An 18,456-nucleotide genomic window follows, 5' to 3' on the forward strand; every position below is an offset into this window, starting at 1 on the left:
TAAATAAACTAAATAAATAAATAAAATTAGCTAACATTAGGTAACACAGCAGGTTTACTCTTTGTGCAGTTCAAAATGGCAATGTACCTGTATGTTATGCAGCGTGAACATTGTACAAGGCATTTAAAACTACAGTGTAAAAACGCCTACTTTTATTTTTCTAACATAAAAAAGTGTTTTAAGTTGTTATAAATTGTTAACATTGAGGCAATAACTTAAGTCAGTCCAGCAAACCAAGCTAGTTGTTTGTTTCAAAACCATTGAGTGAGTTATTAATACTTATATCTTTCAGTTGTGATTCAATACAAGGGGCGAAAGTTCTGATAACTCTTGCGTTCGTGTTGTGAAATGCGGGAAAGCTAACTTTCCGAGTTGACGTTTGTCAATTAAGTCCTCCACCCCCACCCCCAGTCTCAGTCTGGCTGTCTCGAGTCGGAGCTGGAGTCCACACAGGTAAGTTTTAACCTACTTTTTTTTCGTTTAATTAAGTTAAAATGGTGTCAGAATTTTTATTCAGTTATATGGTGTGATAAAATAATGCATAAAATAACTGTTGATTAACATCAACAGTTAAACACAAATTAGCGACTACCCTCAAACACACTACGTAATGACAACATTGCACTTTGGTCGTAATTTGGTAAGTCGCAACATTACCAACAGGTGACGTTGTGACAACATTGCTCTATGGTCGTAAAATAACCAGTCCTCATGGAGACTGTTCTGCAACGTTGCAGTAACGTTATAGAATTACGTAACCTAAATACAATGTAATTTAATAACGTAACGATTACGTTATATCACAGTCCTCATCCTTACTTCATTTGAAACATTACTAGTAGGTTGTCAGAACGTTTGTAAATGACGTATTGGCTTCTGTCTGTCTGCGCATTTACAAGTGGACCGTTAACGCGTTATATCCAATAAAGAGTTTTTTAAAAATTTTTATAGGATATGATGGATAAGCAGGTATAGGGTTCTAGGGTAGCTGACATGGATTTTATAGTAGGACTAGGTATAAAGCATGGAGGATAAAATATAGCTTAGGGTTAAGGGATTTAGAGTGTAAATCTATTGTCTGGTCCACACTCAGGAGCAGAAGGTGGTGGTAGGCTAATTCACCAATAAGCTGTATACAAACCGCTGTAAAACAAGAAGACGTTATTCTGGAACCTGAGCGCGTAGCGAGGCACACATCACCAGATAGCTAAACACTCTTAACTGACTTGACTGAAGTGGCCCTAGGTAGCTTCAATGATGAAGGAGCATAAAGTGAGTTATCAACGTGCACTTGTACGTCCGTTTAATGAAGATACAGCACTTTCATATGGTCAAGTTGTTGTAGTGTGAAACTGCAAACAATACAAAAGTGACTATGAAATAATGTAAACAAATATTATGAAATACAATGAAGTATGAACAGAAATAATTCCTACAAACATAGATGAATAAATCTACTCACAAACAAAGCTTCTCCAAGGATCACACAGGCAGATGGAACAAGATTAAAGGAGGTCTTGAATCATGCTGTTCTCTAGCTTGTTTTACAGGGAAAATGGGAAAATGATCATGTGACTAGCAATCAATGTGACTTTAAACAACCAAATAGAATGCAAACATCTGAAATAACAGGAATAAGTGACATTCACTTAATGGCCTATAGAAGGTGCTAGAAACACTTAAACAGAATGAATGCATGTAACATTACACTCCCCGCCTGGTATTGAACACAATACCACTATTAAAGACTGAACAGCTGTAGATTAAGAAAGAGTCTATGTAACCCTAGGGGGACATGAACACCACCACCTCAGTGATGGGGCGGAGGAAGGTCCTGGAGGTCCCTCCTCTGGCGACCTTGAGCTCCAACTTCCTGACCTTACCGTCGCTTGCAGGGAAGGCTTTCGTGACCAAAGCCATGGACCACTGGTTTCTCTTAACCTGGGTATCAGGAAGAAGCACTAGGTCTTCTTCCTTGGTGTTGGGATGGCTCTTCTGCCTCTTGGAACGATTCTGGAGTGTAGAGAGATACTCGCGCCTCCACCTCTCCCAAAAGCTCTTCTCCATTGCTGGCGGTGTAGATCTGCATCAACAGAGCACCCTGGAGGAGGATGAGGACTGCAGACTTTCTGAGTAAGGATCATGGTTGGAGTAAGAAGGGATGGAGCATTCGCATCTGTTGAGATGGTTGTCAGAGGTCTGGCATTGATTATGGCTGACACCTCTGCCATGACAGAACCTTGTGGGTAAGATGAGAAGGTTGGATCTGGGACAGCATGGAATCCAGAATCCTCCTGGAGACCCCAATCATCCTCTCCCACACGTCACCCATGTGAGAGGAATGGGGCAGATTGAAGATCCATATACAGCCTTTTTCGCTGAGGAACCTGGAGACGATGGGCTCCTTGTCATCTTGTAGGAGTACTTTCAGCTCTGTGCAGGCTCCCTTGAAATTTGTGCCACAGTCAGAGCGGATCAGCTTCACGGGACCCCTGGTGGCAAAGAAACGACGAAGAGCGTTTATGAAGCTCGATGTGTCCATGGGTCGATGAGCTCTATGTGAACAGCACACACGCTGAGGCAGGTGAAGATCACTCCCCACCTCTTGCTGTTGGCAGCACCTCCACGGGTGCGTCAAGTAGATACTCCAAGGGCTAAATACATCAATGCCTACGTTGGTGAAGGGCGGCTCTGTGCTTAGCCGATCTGAAGGGAGGTCAGCCATCTTTTGCTCGGCTGTCTTGCCTTGGAGCTTGTTACATATGACACACCTGTGCAGATGTCTCGCGATGCATCTCTTGGCTCCAACAATCCAGATGCCATCTGAGCGTATAGCTCCTTCTGTGAAGACCCGGCCTTGGTGCTCTCGTGGTAGTAGTTGATAAGTAGAGCGCCGATGTGGCTGCGACCACAGACAACGAGAGGGTGTTTCTCCTCTGTTATGAGAGTTGAGTGACGAAGCCAGCCCCCGATTCTCAGGAGTCCACCATCATCGAGGACAGGATCCAACTTCCTCAATGTTATTCGGGATGTCCATCCCTTGCTTCAGACAAGACATCTCAGTCTGATACGCTTTGTTTTGGGCACATCCAATGATGACTTGCTTCGCTTTTGACAGATTGTCAGGCATGTGGGCTTTCAAACATTGATGCCAGCCTTTACATTCTGTGTTCTGCTTTGAAGTCTTGGCTCTGATGGTCTCGGCGATGTGGATCAGAGTGGCTGTGGCTGTGATGAGAGACTGCCATGTTGAGAACCTTTCAAATCGCTGAGAGCCCAGGTTTATGTCGGTACATGCCGTGAGGTGAGATCGAACTTCTACATCAGACTCTGGGTCTACGAGGTTGTAAGATGTATCCACAGGAGCATCTTCTTTCATGGGTAGCAGCAGGAACTTGGGCCGGGTGAGCCAGCTGGTGTTCAAGAGCAGCACTGCAGGAACTGACCTGGTTGCTACATCTGCTGGATTCTGGCTGGTGGGTACGTAGTGCCACTGTTCAGGGCTCGAGAACTTCCTGATGCGTTCTACTCTGTTACTGACATACACATAGAACCTGCGGGTAACATTGCGAATGTAACCCAGCACGACCTTGCTGTCGGTGTAAAACCTTGTGACGTCAAGTTTGACATCCAATTCTCTGGACACCAGTTCCCGCGATCTCGACTGCTAGGACTGCAGCTCCTAGCTCAAGCCGTGGGACTGTATGGACTGACATAGGAGCCAACTTGGCCTTCCCCATGATGAATCCTACGTGGTCCACACCGTTGTCATCTAACACCTTCAGGTAGGCCACTGCAGCGGCGGCTTTCACAGAAGCATCTGAAAATATGTGCAGCTCCATGCGCTGGCCGTGAGAGACAGATGTGCTCGTGTAGCAACGAGGAGTCTCAAAGTGTTCAAGGGCTTGTAGTGAATCTCTCCAAGCGATCCACTCTGCTTCCTTTTCAGCTGGAAGGGGCTCGTCCCAGTCAACGGTATCGTGGGTGAGCTCTCTCAGCAGGAACTTTCCTTGTATGGAGATCGGTGCCACTTAGAGCCCGACTGATGCCAGATTTTTGGGTCCGATGCTGATCCCGAGTCCTAGCCCACCGATTACCGATGTTTTGACCGATATTTTGTCAAAAAGTGCAACATTTTCAAATCAATCTGAAAAACTTGTATTTTATTAAAGTTTCTATATTTAAGAACATTTAACTTATAAGCAAACAAATAAAAATAAACACACAAAGAACTTTTCAGATAAAAAAATGTAAAAGATGATATTAAATTAAATATATATATTAACACCATCTTTAAGTGTGTGAAATCAAAGTAACTCCACACCTTGCTGTTACTCCTTTCTTTTCCAGCCATCTATAAAAAATTAATTTAAAAAAATCACTTTTCCAGTTTCAAACATGTATTTTTATGAATATTATTATTATTGTTGTTGCTGTTATTAATTTGTTATTATTATTTCTTAGTATCTATTCTCAGTAAATTAATTATATTTTCTTATTTTATTCCTACTATATGATCTCAAAGAGTAAGACTTTATCTAGCGAGCTTCCCTGTCCATAAGAATTTGGTGGTGGAAATAACTACAATGCGCTCTGACGCGTGCCTAGATGACACACTCGCTCACAATAACGCATTAGCTATGGACACAGCCTCATTATTTCTTATTATATATTCTCAGTAAAATAAATGAATTATATTTTCTTATTTTATTTCTACCACATGATCTCAAAGAGTAAGCTAATGAGTGAATCAAGTGTAACGTTAGATGAAATTAAATTGACTGGATGAAATACGTGAAAAAAACAATGTGCTTTCGTGCAGGCTACCCTCGCTAACTGTTGGTTGATTCACTTCTCCAACAGCAATCCTTCTCTCATGTTATCACGACAAAGCTAGATAACATGGCTTAAAATGATCCACGTTAGAAGTGTTTTATCGGCGTTTTTACTGTCTGGTTAGCTTGCTACGATGACGCGTGACTAGATGACACACTCGCTTGCAATAACGCGTTGGCTATTGACACAGCATCATATAGTAGCTCATATCATTATCTCAGATAAAAAACAAATGTGTGATGTATTCAATCACCATTTTATTTTGGCTGGTTATTTATTTGAGAATACAGCAATGTCCTCTGGAAATGTAGATCCTACACTGCTTATGTGCTCACTGCCACTTCATAAAGGCTTGCTAGCCAGCTAGCTTGCTAAAGTGAACCAAATATGTTAGCTAGCTCGCTCGCTTGATAATGAGGATTGATAAACATAGTGGTCGTATAAACGCATTTAATTAAAAACTTTCACTAAATATACATACCTTTATTGCGGCAATTGAATCTGTGCAGACAAGTCTTGCAGTGGAGAATATTGGATGAGGCACAAGTGACAAACGTCTTATTACACGTCAGCTGCTGCAGTTCACACTTGTATTAGAGCTCCCTCTACTGGATAATTCTAGTAAATAGCAATTACAACGTTCGAACAGACAAGTACAAATAAATAATCAATGTTTCTTTTTGTTTATTATACTTATTTAAAAATCGGGACACATCGGCTGCATAACTGCCGATCCCGATGTTGTCAAAAAAGTCAAATAATGGCCGATATATCGGCTAAACCGATATATCGGTCGGGCTGTAGTGCCACTAGACCAACTGGATCGAACAAACTGTTCACAGTAGCAAGCACACCTCTGCGTGTAAAGGGCTTTTTGGTGCTGGCGACCCGGAAGGTGAACGTATCATTGCTCAAGTCCCAGTTCAATCCTAGACTGCGCTGCACTGGAAGAGAATCAATGTCTAGGTCGAGATCCTTCAAGTCGTTGGCATACTCAGAAGATGGAAATGCTTGCATGACTGCTGGACAGTTGGATGCAATCTTGTGGAGGTGTAAGTTGGACATAGCCAGCATACTTCGTGCTGCTTTGAGTAGACCGACGGCTTCAGTTACGAAGGGCAGAGATTTGAGGCCATCGTCCACATAGAACTCTCTATGTATGAACTCCTTTGCTGCATGGCCAAACTCATCTTCTCCGTGTAGAGCAGCTCGTCTGAGGCCGTAGATTGCTACCGCTGGAGAGGGGCTGTTGCCAAATACATGGACCCGCATCCGGTATTCCACAACCTCATCCATAGGGTCGTTGTTCTTGAACCATAAGAATCGGAGGAAATTCCTATGATCTTCCCTCACGATAAAGCTATGGAACATCTGTTCAATGTCTGCAGTGACCGCAATCTGTTCACGTCGGAAACGCATCAGAACTCCCAGCAAACCGTTGTTCAGGTCTGGTCTGGTCAGCAACACATCGTTGAGAGATACTCCAAGATGTTTGGCACTGGAGTCAAACACGACTCGGATTTGACCTGGCTTGTGGGGGTGATACACTCCGAATGGAGGGAGGTACCAGCACTCTTCTCCCTCTGCCAATGGTGGAGCCAGTTCTGCATGATCTTGGTCGAAGATCCGTTGCATAAAGGTGAAGAAGTGTTGCTTCGTCTCAGCCTTTCTTTCCAGAGTACAACAAAGAAAGTTAAAGCGACTCAGAGCTTGCTCTCTGTTGTTAGGCTGATGTAATCTTGACGTGCGGAAGGGGAGTGGGACTACCCAACTATTTCCTTCATCGATGAACATCTCCTTGTCCATTAGCTTGACGAACTGCTTGTCCTCGATAGAGGGGGCAACCCTGTTGTCATCCTCTGTGCGTTGGAAGATCTTGCTTCCCAAGGAGTCATCGTCAAAGCATGGAGCTGGAACACAAGCTAGCTGTGAGCTTTGCAGGTTGTGGGGACTGCGAGACCTTTGATTGTTCATAGTGAGCTTCTCTTTCAGGGTAAGATGGTTCAGGCAGGGCGTGAAGTGAGAGTGGCGCCCGTTCTCGAGAATATGAGTACGGAACACACTTGCGTCTTTGGTTTTGTGAGCTGCGCCTAGACAGGCTTCACCGATGATGATCCAGCCGAGATCCAAGCGTTGGGCATATGGCGTGTTATTAGGTCCGTTGCACTGGTCTCTAACCTTGTGGACCTGTAGGACGTCACGCCCAAGGAGAAGTAGGATCTGGGCCTCTGGGTCTAGTGGAGGAATGTGCTTAGCGATGGAGTTGAGGTGAGTGTGATGCTTTGCCACTTCTGGAGTAGGTATCTCTGACCTGTCTTCAGGGATGTAGTTGCACTCTATGAGAGTTGGGAGATTTATGCTGAGGCTTCCATCCAAAGGTTGCGCGATGAAGCCTGTGGCTCTCCTTCCAGACATCTCAGTGAGACCAGCACACGTCCAGAGTGTGTAAAGAGCATCTGTGCCTTTAAGACCAAAGATGTCAAAGAACTCTGATCTGGCAAGTGACCGGTTGCTCTGGTCATCGAGAATAGCGTAGAGTCTCACTGACCTGTCCGGTTGTCCATTAAGATGCACTGTGATGAGGCAGATTTTGGAGCAGGAGCGTGGGCTGTTGTTTTCTCCACAGACCTCCGTACACTTGGAGTACACAGTAGGAGATGGCTCACCCTTCTCCCCACCATTCTCTGACTCAGGGGTCCAACTATTCCATGGAGCTGGTCCGGGGTGAATAGCTGCTATGTGTCTGTCACTGTTGCACTCTTTACAATGAACTGCGATTTTACAATCTTTGGCGAGATGTTTACTTGAAGAACAACATCTAAAACATATGCCAGCTTCTTTGAGAAACGCCTTGCGTTCTTCTATGGTTTTAGTTCTGAAGCCTCTACAGCATTTAAGAGGGTGAGGCTTTTTGTGGATAGGACATTGGCTACTGACATCCGGCCTAGCACTGGGAGTCTCTGTAGTGTCAGAGTCAGATGTAGAGAAGACCTCTGTCTTGTGTGAGGACATGAAGTTTCCAGAGCTTCTCATCTTCTTCACTGCATTGTCTGGCTTCATTGTTGTAGCAGTTGAAGAAGACAGAAAGAAACTTGGGTCGTTGCGGATGTAGACCTCTCTGCAGACGAAGTCGGAAAAGTAAGCGAATGGTGGAAAATGCACCTTGTAGTGTAGCTTGTAATTACTCCCTTGAGAGATCCATTTTTCTTGGAGGCCGAATGGCAACTTCTCTACTATGGGGTTCAGGCCTCTAGCGGTGTCTAGGTAAGTCAGCCCAGGTAGGTTGCCTTCATGACGCGCTAATACTAGCTCCTCTAGCAGGTCACCAAGCTTTCTGAGCTTCTGAGGATCTTTATTGTTGATCCTCGGAAACTTCTCCAGTCTGTCTAAGAGAGCCTTCTCGATCATCTCTGCTGACCCATAACACTCCTGAAGATAAGACCATGCCATTCTCAGGCCTAGAGCTGGGTCGTTGACATGGACGGCTCGAATCCTCTTGACGTGTGCTGAAGACTGCGGGCCTAACCACTTAGTTAGCAGATCAAGCTCTTCACTGCAGGTAAGTCCTAATCCTTTAAGGGAGTTTAGGAAGCTTGACTTCCATGCCCAGTAGCCTTCAGGTTGATCGTCGAATTTGGTGAGACTGGAGCTCAGCAGTTCACGTCGAGCGAGGAATCTAGCAATGTCACCGAACCCTGTTTGGTCGGCAGAGAGAGTATGAGGAGCTTGTTCGTGGAGAGTGGAGTGGGGTGGCTGACGTGACCTCATGAGGTTGGAGCTGTGAGAGTTAGCATCAGGATGTGGCTTCACTAGCTGGCTGGTTGAGATATATGGCCTAGTCCTGTTGAGGCCACCATTGGAGAGGTCTGAAGCGGCACTGTTGGAGGCAGCAGGATTGCATTGCTGAGGCTGACAATGTGCTGAGTCAATGAGTGTAGGCTCAGGGGCTGCTTTAGAATGACATTCAATGTACTCGCTGGTTCTTTCTTGTGGAGATTGGGGTGGAAGAGCTGCGATGTTGAAGGCTCTGGAGCCTCTCTCCAATTCTGCTGCTGTACACTAGAGAGCGTCAGCCTCTGCCACTGCTGCTGCAATCTCTTGGTCTAGCTTTAGCGTCGCAAGAGCGGCGTCCATCCAAGCTTTTTCTAATGATAATTAGTTTTCTTTCTGAACGAAGGCTGTGCGGGCACGTGCAGCTAACACTTTAGCCCGTGCTTTAGCTGCGGCTAAGCTAGCAGAAGACTTGTTTGTGCTTGAACTGGAGATGCTAACCACCGACCTGGTAACAAACATCTCATCTGCTGGAGGAGCTGTCTGCTGTTCTTCTGTGAGTGGAGTAGCGTCCATCTTGTAGCTTATGAGAGAACAGGCTGGAACAACTGAAACGGCTAATGAAGAGTACTTGTCTTGTTCACGAGGGTATCTTCTGTGTAGAACCCGCTGTGATGCTGTTTTTTCACTATTCTGGAACTTGAGCGCGTAGCGAGGCACACATCACCAGATAGCTAAACACTCTTAACTGACTTGACTAAAGTAGCCCTAGGTAGCTTCAATGATGAAGGAGCATAAAGTGAGTTATCAACGTGCACTTGTACGTCCGTTTAATGAAGATACAGCACTTTCATGTGGTCAAGTTGTTGTAGTGTGAAACTGCAAACAATACAAAAGTAAAATAATGTAAACAAATATTATGAAATACAATGAAGTATGAGCATAAATAATTCCTAAAAACATAGATGAATTAATCTACTCACAAACAAAGCTTCTCCAAGGATCACACAGGCAGATGGAACAAGATTAAAGGAGGTCTTGAATCATGCTGTTCTCTAGCTTGTTTTACAGGGAAAATGGGAAAATGGCTGCTCTTATCATGTGACTAGCAATCAATGTGACTAACAACCAATGAGAATGCAAACATCTGAAATAACAGGAATAAGTGACATTCACTTAATGGCCTATAGAAGGTGCTAGAAACACTTAAACAGAATGAATGCATGTAACATTACAGACGTTATATCCAGTTAGGGCTGTCAAAAAATAAGTTCGAAAACTATTCGAAAATCTTTTCTTTTTTTTTTAAGTTCAAACCCCAATTTTATCATTCAAATTCCGCATTTTGTAATTAACATAAATATACAGGCTTTAATTGCATGCGGCGAATCATGTTCATGCACGCAAAGTTCATTTCCTGTGCTAACGTTACTGGTCAGCTAACAATTTAGGTTAAATAATGTTCCAATGGCAGGCTGTTTTTTTTCTGTTCTGAAGATTTTGATAAAATTGGATGATGAAAGAAGTTAAACAAACTAAACCGAGTATGTAATTTATGTTGTTTTAGGCTACAGGTATTAGCCGTTTGAATAGTTTTTGTGTTAAGAAAAAAACAGCCCTATTATTGTGATTAATAAATGCTGAGTTGTGGCAAATTACATCCATGAGAAAGTGCTTTATTTGCACATTCATTTTCACATTAGGCTATAGAAACTGCAGGAGGCTCATTTATAAAATTAACTTGCGTGCATACGTCAAGTGAAGTCCTGACGTAGAATCACATCCGTTTCCTCGGTCAAATCGAGTCATGTTGAAATTTTATAAATCACTACTCTGACGTCATTTTCTACATACGCGCCACACAGTTGATCTAAAATACGTTTTATAAACGAGGCCCCCTATGGTAGTAACCTAGTATGAAAGTTCACCGATATCCTCTATTCTACTGCCAGCTTGTGGAAAATAGGCTAACCCGCAGGCCAGTTTAGAGGGAGCGTCACGTGCATATTGCGCCCGAATATAAGCAGCTTATTTTTGTTAATTATAGGCAAATGATATTCGAATATATTTGAACGCTAACTAATTACAAAAGCTAATATTCAAACTCAATTTCATGGCACTTTTAACAACCTTATATCCAATCACATGCGCATATTGCTGTGATGTAAGAGGTAACGTCCTCTTGGAAGAAGGTCCTGTGGTTTAATTTAAGTTTGTCTTTTAGTTTTGTATTTATATTATAATTATTAAATTTTCAACTTATTTAGAACATTTATGTCTCTCATTGCATCGATTTATTTTGTTTTCGTCCCCTTTTTTAATATATATATACTAATAATTTTTTATTTATTCTTTTTTTTAATCTTAATTTTTATTATCTGCTCTCTTGTACTGAACTGTGTACTTGTTTATGTCTGACGTAACATGTACATGCTTGTTTGATTGTTAAATAAAGTTCGGGGAAAAAAATGGTCCTGTGGTTTCAAATTCTCCATGGGAAAATCTGGGTTTGACTGTGTTCAAGAGCAGGTAAGTGTTTCACTATGCCTTTATATTTTTAACTGAATGTATTGCAGACCTTTTCAGTTAGTAGTATTTGCAATGTAATGTTGGAGTCTACTTTCAGCATGCATGTTTGCAGTTCTAGCTGAATGTGTTGCTAATGCTTTAAGTTAGCCGGTGAAATGGTGATGTTCAGACCTGGCGTCCGTTCTGGGACTAATTTGAGTTAGTGTTCTGTTAGATAACATATTTGCTAGTTTGAGTATTTAACGCTAATATCCCAGTGCAAGTGTAATGTAAGACCAGCTAACATTGCCTAGCTGATCTCGGCGATGGCCTGTTTAGTTAGCTAACAATTGAGCTAATTCAACATGTATAAACAGCGGTCCGTAAAGCACCTTTATTCATGTCCTTTTAGCTAGCATTGTTGCCGGTGCCTCTTTTGAAAGCTAACGTATGTGGCGCTCTTTTGAAAGCCGTAATTCACCTTGTCCACGTCCTAATGAGATATCAACATGCTGGTGAAAATATGTATCATAAATATGATATAAAATAGTTGTGTGGTGTTCATTTGGTTTTTGGTGTTTGACGAACTGGAGCTAGCAAGCCTTTTCAAGCTAGCATTGTTGGCGCTTCTTTTGAAAGCATTTAGCTAAACATTATTTCCATTAGAAATAGAAAAACTCAACTTTTCCCCCCAAATCCTCTAGCAGTCTTACTCTATACCTGGTGTAATCGTGGCCTTGAAAAAAAAAAAAAAAAAAAAAAAAAAATTGCCTTTGGCTTCGCGCCAGTGCATTGTATAATCAATCTCAACCAAGTGACTTGAAAGAATTGAGGAAATATTGGGTAGCATTGCTTTGGAATACATCTTATTTAATTTTGGTGAGGCAAGATAGCCTATATTGTTTGTAGTACCGTAACTTGGCGTCATTTTGATATCAATACTTTAATGGCAGGCCTGGATTTTGGTAGTCTGAATGAATGAGTTATAGATGGTGTATGTCTTGTATGTGTGAGTAACTTGGCATTTTTGTATGTTGAAAACGTGTTTTTTATGAGATATCATGTCTTTTTGCAAAGAATTTTATTATGAGAGTGAGAAATGCGAAGTGACCCTGTAAGAAACAGTTGTGGATTATGGCTATCCTTCTGTGAATTTGTACAGTCTGATGAGCGTGTACCGTTTAGCAGTTTTGGTTTGCTATATATGTAAAACAGTGGCTGTGACAAAGCGTGCAGTGGCGTAAGTGTAAACGCATCAGAAACGCAGGTGAAATATGGCCAGGATTTGATGGCCATCCAACGAGACTTGATTGAAAAAAGAATCAGCAAGCCCGTAGAATTAGAGCTCCCTAGGTCGCAACTTATGTACCCTTCTGTCCTGCTCCATTGTCTGTTATTTCGTGGAGATGCACTTTTAGTGTTTGTAAGGTTTATAAGGCATTTTGATAGGCTTATCTGCAGGTAGGAATCCTCTTCGCTGTTTTGCTAAGCTAGAACCGGAAAACTTGATAGTGGAGAATAGGAGCAGACGCATATGTCTCAGCAGGCTTTGAATATGAGAAATAACAACAGTGTGAGAGAAATTAGAAGAAATGATGAAATTGCGTAGTTGAAACAATATGTTTTTATCAGAATGGGCATGTAGGTGAAGGTTGACATGATCACAGACTATAGTGCGAAGTAAATGAAGTGACCATGAGCAAGCTTAGTTTCCTTATCGAACGGTATATATAACAGTCGGTATAAAGCATTAGTTGTTAAAGTGGAGGGTTAAGTAACGTGTGAAATCTATTGCGCTGATGTGCTTTTCTCATGTTCAGTAGTAGTAGTTATAATTATGAGTGAGTCATGATTTTAAATGTAATGTTTTAATGGGGAGTTGCAGAACGTACATATGTAGTAATTGTTTGTATGTGGCTAAATAGAGAACAGGGCGAGGTAACATGAATGTAGAAACGTGGCGTTTGCTGATAAGAAGGTTTTGTACGGTAGCCAAGTGAAGAAATATAGTTAGTAGAAATGGCACAGTGGTGAACTGGTGTAATAAAAGGAATACATTTGCCGTCATGAAATGCATATGGGTGGCTGTGAGTGAGTTTTGGTAAGGCAAATATAAGCGTAAGAAAACGTTAGTGTAAAGGAGGAAATGATCTGCCTGAGGGCGAGGCGGGATTCAATCCTTCAACCGGAGGTTTACCAGTCTGTGATTTTGTTAGTGCAGCACCATGACATAGCTATGCAATGCGTGAAACATCATAAGCAAACCTGTCCGTGGTTTTAAAGAAGAACACAGGCCAGTAAGCACAGAAGAGCTCCCGTTGAATCCATATGGCTTTGCAATATTGTAATAACTGAACGTGCAGATGGTACGTCATAATGCAGTGTATACGTTCGGTGAACGGCGGGTAGATATGGTGCAAAAGCAATAATTGAGAAGTAGTAGACAATTATTAGTGAGGGTAAAAGCAGGTTAAAGAAATGTGTTCCTAGCTGGGCTTGAACCTATGACCCCATGTTCCCAAGACTGTAACCTTGCCCACTAGGCCACAGGCAGACTAGGTGTTTATACTGGAAATGTTTCAGAGTAAAATGGTATGGGTATTTTGCGTGTGTATGCGAGTTTTTGATTGGGTCGTGTAGGTGAAGATTTGGCTGGTGTTGGTAAAATGTCCAATGGGGAGACATGTTGTTAGTGGGATAGGCGGCAGGAAAAATAAGAATGAGAAGAAGAAGAAGAAGAAGAAGAAGAAGAAAGAGAAGAAGAAGGAGAAAATGCAAAATCCCCTTAGTTTGGGGCTTTTTTGTGTGGACATGTGAAGTTGTTTATGAATTCTGTCTGTTGAAATGGGGTCAGAATGTACAGAATTTAATGCTTTTAAGGGCTGCGTGTCTGTGGCTGTTGTGGTTATTTCTGTGGAGAACCCTGAAAAGTGCCAAACTCTCGGTGCTGTATAGGTATGGGGCATGCCCCCACCAAGGCGTAACTTGGCGGGATGGCATACCTGCCATCCCAATATTATCAAGAGTATTTCTCTGTATTTTCACCAAATACTGACTTAAATTGATTTTCTTTTGCAGAGTTCTCTACATTTGGTGCAACAGCTCAAATGGAAACTAGAGCACAAGATCAGAATAAAGGTAGTTATGGATAATATAGAAACAGCTCTTTGCTCATTGACTGTTTGTCATTGTCAAAACACAATTATGATTTTAGCCTGCTGCATGTGTTACTCAATGTATTTTTCTTAATTGGTCCAATTTCATATCCTTTCAGCTCCCACACATGGCCTTATGACTGTTGCCCCAGTGAAGAACCCGAGGTCCAGCCTTCCCCACTCAAGGAAGAGACAAGAGTGACTGTATTCCAAGTAGAACAATGCACGGGAGGCCTGTGAATTTTGGCAGTGTGATTTGGAACTGTATAGTACATAATAAGACTCTATTGAGCTCTTCTAACCTTATTAAATAGCTAACATGGAAAGCATTTCTGAAAATTAAGTAACATGTAAAAATGAACGTGACATGTCTTTAAGGGTGATTGCAAGCCTTTAAAAAGTCTTAAATTGTCTTAAATTTATTTTTGTTCATAAAATTGTCTAATACATCATGACAGTTGAATATATCATGGTGTATTTATCTGTGGTTACAATGCGTTTGTATTTAAATGGTAAAAGCCCGCAATGTGTCCTTTTCTTGGACCAAAATAAACATTTGGACAAATGTCAATGTTGTCGTTTTAGATCATTGTAAAAATGTCAAGTAGCTGAGAGTACAACTTTCCTGTGCTTACTTGTGTGGCAAACTGTCTTAAATGTTATTCTAAGAATCATTTAAAATGTCTAAAAAGCCTTAAATTTAACTTGCTAATGCCTGCAGACATCCTACTTTAATATGTGGGGGATCCTACCTTAAATGTAGTTCACCACTTGAAAAAGACAAAAATACTCAACACTGTTATAATGTTGAAATCATTGGTCTATGGTTATTACTGTCCTGAAACTACAACAATGCAAGACAATGTATATTTTATTGACAAGCAGTTTTGGGTGTTTTAATTTAGTTCTTGTGCACGTCAATCTGTTGACATTGTAATGATGGTAATGCCATCATTTTATCAGAAAAATACTAGGGAGGATGTAGTCATGATATTCTGTCAATATGCTGCAGTTGATGCTTATGATGGTGGCGGAAGTGATTATGGTGATGAGGAGGTACTGTATATTATACTAGCACTTTGGGGGACCTGCTATGGACATTGCACTAGTGCAAGTCACCCTTTTTATGTTCTTTTTGTATCTAGTTTTGTATGTTTGTCTCGTCTTCTACCATAATTATGCTTGCTTCAGCACATATTGGCTGCCTAGAAATGTAACTTGAACCTGATCTCAATGGTATTCTATACAATGACAGTAAAGGCTTCTGTTGGTGTAAACTTGTCATGTAGCTTGCAACATTCATCAAAACGGTATTCAGCGCCTTAAATTTTTCTCACAGTGCCTCAACCAAATGAACAGGGAAAAACAATGCTGAGAGTTCTCAACCACGTTTTGGTGTAATTTCTGGTCGCCTCTTCCCTCTCTCCTCTCCTCTCTGTTTCTGGGTGCGTTCGTAAATTCACTCTGAAAATCTGTTCTGATTTCAGAGCACTTCATTTTAGAACGGGGACGGTCTGAGCGCTCTGAATTTCCGAACGATCAGAGAGCACCCAGGGTGCTCAGAGCGTATTTACAAACGCACCCACATTTACTTGGCCTTGTTGCAAAGAAAGTGATGTGTTTTGATACATTAAAACCAAGTTTTGAATGTAGACGTTGCATCTGTAATTATTTATACATTTGATGGGAAGTTATTGTTCCTAATTGATAAATGTGTTACCTTAACTGTTGCAGTGTGCAATTTTAAATTACTCTAACTTGTTCCACTAATTCAACTCAACTGAAATTAAGTGGGTACTATGTACAGATTTAAATTACTCTACCTTGGATTAAAGTAGACAGATGAGAATTTAAAGTTGTTACAATGTGAAATTATAAATTACTGCAACTTGGAGTTGAGTTAACAGAAGTAAGGATTCAAAGTCGTTGCAATGTGAAATTATAAGTTCCTGCAACTTGGAGTTGAGTAAACAGAAGTAAGAATTCAAAGTTGTTACAAAGTTCCTGCAATTTAAAAGTTTATCTTTAATTGCCTAATTTTGCTGAAGTTTGTTGCCTTAAAATTTTGAGTTGTTCCAACTTTTTATTTTTTACAGTGAATGTACTTACAGTATATGGAGGGAAAAGAAAACAAATTTAAACATTGTCTCCTGCTGCCTAGTAATGTGACACTTGCAAGGATAACTGTGCAGGAACCTAACATGTAGGGATAATCTTCCAGTCAAAGACTCCCTACACACATATTCACTATCCATAGCACCAACCTTCCACCTAACATTGTGAGTTGCTCCAAAGCACAAAATAGTTTGAAAACCAGTGCCTGAAAGAAATAAAAAGAACATGCTATGGCTATATGGAAACAAAGGGCATTTTATAGTTACAGTTATGTTTTCTCAAATGTCTTTTGTTAAAGAAGCAGTGGAACTGAACAAAAATATGTGTGCCACCTGAGTAAATAGAAATAAAAAAGAAGTGTTGTTTAGACAGCAACCTTGAGTCAAGGGAAAGGCCATCTTAAAGCCAGGAAGCAGCTATCCTCCCCATTACATGTTCTTTCTACAGATGGGTGGCTGAGCTAGGAGACCAGCCATCCAACACAGCACCTCAGACACTGGTGAGCCACAGCCAGACTTTGCTTTGTCAGCATGTGAGCCTCTGCCTCCACAAAATCAATATTCAGCTCAGGTTATTTTGTAACTTTCTGTTCCACAGTAATTCCAGAGACCTTGCAAGACAAGTTGTCTTTTTCTCTGAGAGAACAGAGCAGCACATCCCACGCATATGTCCGCTGAGAACAAAACAATTACAACAATTCAGAAATTCCACATTTCGTAGTTTCCAAAATACAAAGGTACATTTGTGTGAACTACTCTAAAAGGATTGTAAATAAATGCAAGCCATTTTCCCTTGAAGTCCAGTAGTATTGTGCATGGTCTTTCCCACGGACCAGGAAAATAAGAGATTTCTGCAGTCCAGATAAACACTGTGTGAGGTAAATACATTGTTAGACAAATGAGCTGTTACTGTGAGAATGTCTTCTTGTTACATTAGATTTAGCCCAGATGAAGAAAGTGTTGTCTACTAAACACAGATCTTCAGGTTTAAAGGGAATCAGTGTAGAATCACTGGACGATAACCCACAATTACAGCCATGAAGTGTACCATGTTTTTGACTGGTTCTTTTTGGAACCTTTCATTAAGTAATGACAGAACAATATAATTACAGGTGCTGGTGCACAGTATTATCTGGTAAATTCCAAAAACATGGAATACAGAAGACTTGAGTGAAAACCTTGAGTTTAAAACTGAGTTTCCCACTAAGATTAATTTATTAAAGAAAATTAGTTGGATCCTAAAGATTATTGGGATCTTTGTTTCACAAATTCCAAAATATAAGGTGTGCAGTACCTTTAGGCAAGAGAAATCTCACTGCAAAGGTTAGTTTTTTGTTGTTTTTTGTTCCATACAATGTAGCTTCTGGATATGTCCACCCTAACTGCTAAGGAAACACTTTTAATAATGCAACACACTTGTTAATTAATATACAGAATGAATACACAGCAGTTATTATTAATAGTGAGCACCATTATAACCTGTCAAACTACCGAAAAATGCCCAGGAACACACTCAACTTATTTTGTAATAACATCCACTGGATTGCTGTTCAACTCATATTGAAATACTGTATCATGTGAGCTTCACAGCCTTTTTACTTCCTTCTTTATCAAAAAATTTCCCTATAGCTTACCCCCAATGCTGGCGGGTGTGGGCGCGTGTTCTGCATTCAAAAGACAAAGCCTTTCAGAGGAATTTGTGGCCGTTTTGAGCAAAGCTCCTAAAAACGCCTTTTTTTCAACATCGAGTAATATTAGCCCAATGTGCAGTAGTAGGTGGTAGTCTGAGCGGTCTGAGCGGCCGTGATATAGTGAGTTGGTCTTTTTAAAGTAGTTTTATATTGCATTTCACTATGTATCATTATGGTAAATTAATAGTAAATTATTGTTTGTGCAGTTTGCACAAACTCTAGCCTGCCAGGACATCGAGCACACAATTTACCTAACAGGAAAAGGAACGGTGCTAGCTTTCTTGCTTGGGTGCGTTTTGTGCAGGTGAAGAGATGGGACTTCACTGTTGCATTTGTTACAAAATACTCGGTATTAGAAGACCAATACTAGTTTTGTTATAG

The 18,456-nt window shown here is 41.2% G+C and overlaps 1 long non-coding RNA gene across 1 annotated transcript; it reads left to right on the forward strand.

Annotated features, from left to right (window-relative positions):
• Positions 1 to 391: 391 nt before the first annotated feature.
• On the forward strand, positions 392 to 15,877 carry LOC118225339. The gene is made up of 3 exons (XR_004764815.1): positions 392 to 453; positions 14,194 to 14,253; positions 14,390 to 15,877. It is a non-coding gene; the product is annotated as an uncharacterized LOC118225339 (long non-coding RNA).
• The last annotated feature ends 2,579 nt before the right edge of the window (positions 15,878 to 18,456 follow it).

Source organism: Anguilla anguilla, chromosome 4 (genome assembly GCF_013347855.1).
Source record: "Anguilla anguilla isolate fAngAng1 chromosome 4, fAngAng1.pri, whole genome shotgun sequence".
Taxonomy (NCBI): domain Eukaryota; kingdom Metazoa; phylum Chordata; class Actinopteri; order Anguilliformes; family Anguillidae; genus Anguilla; species Anguilla anguilla.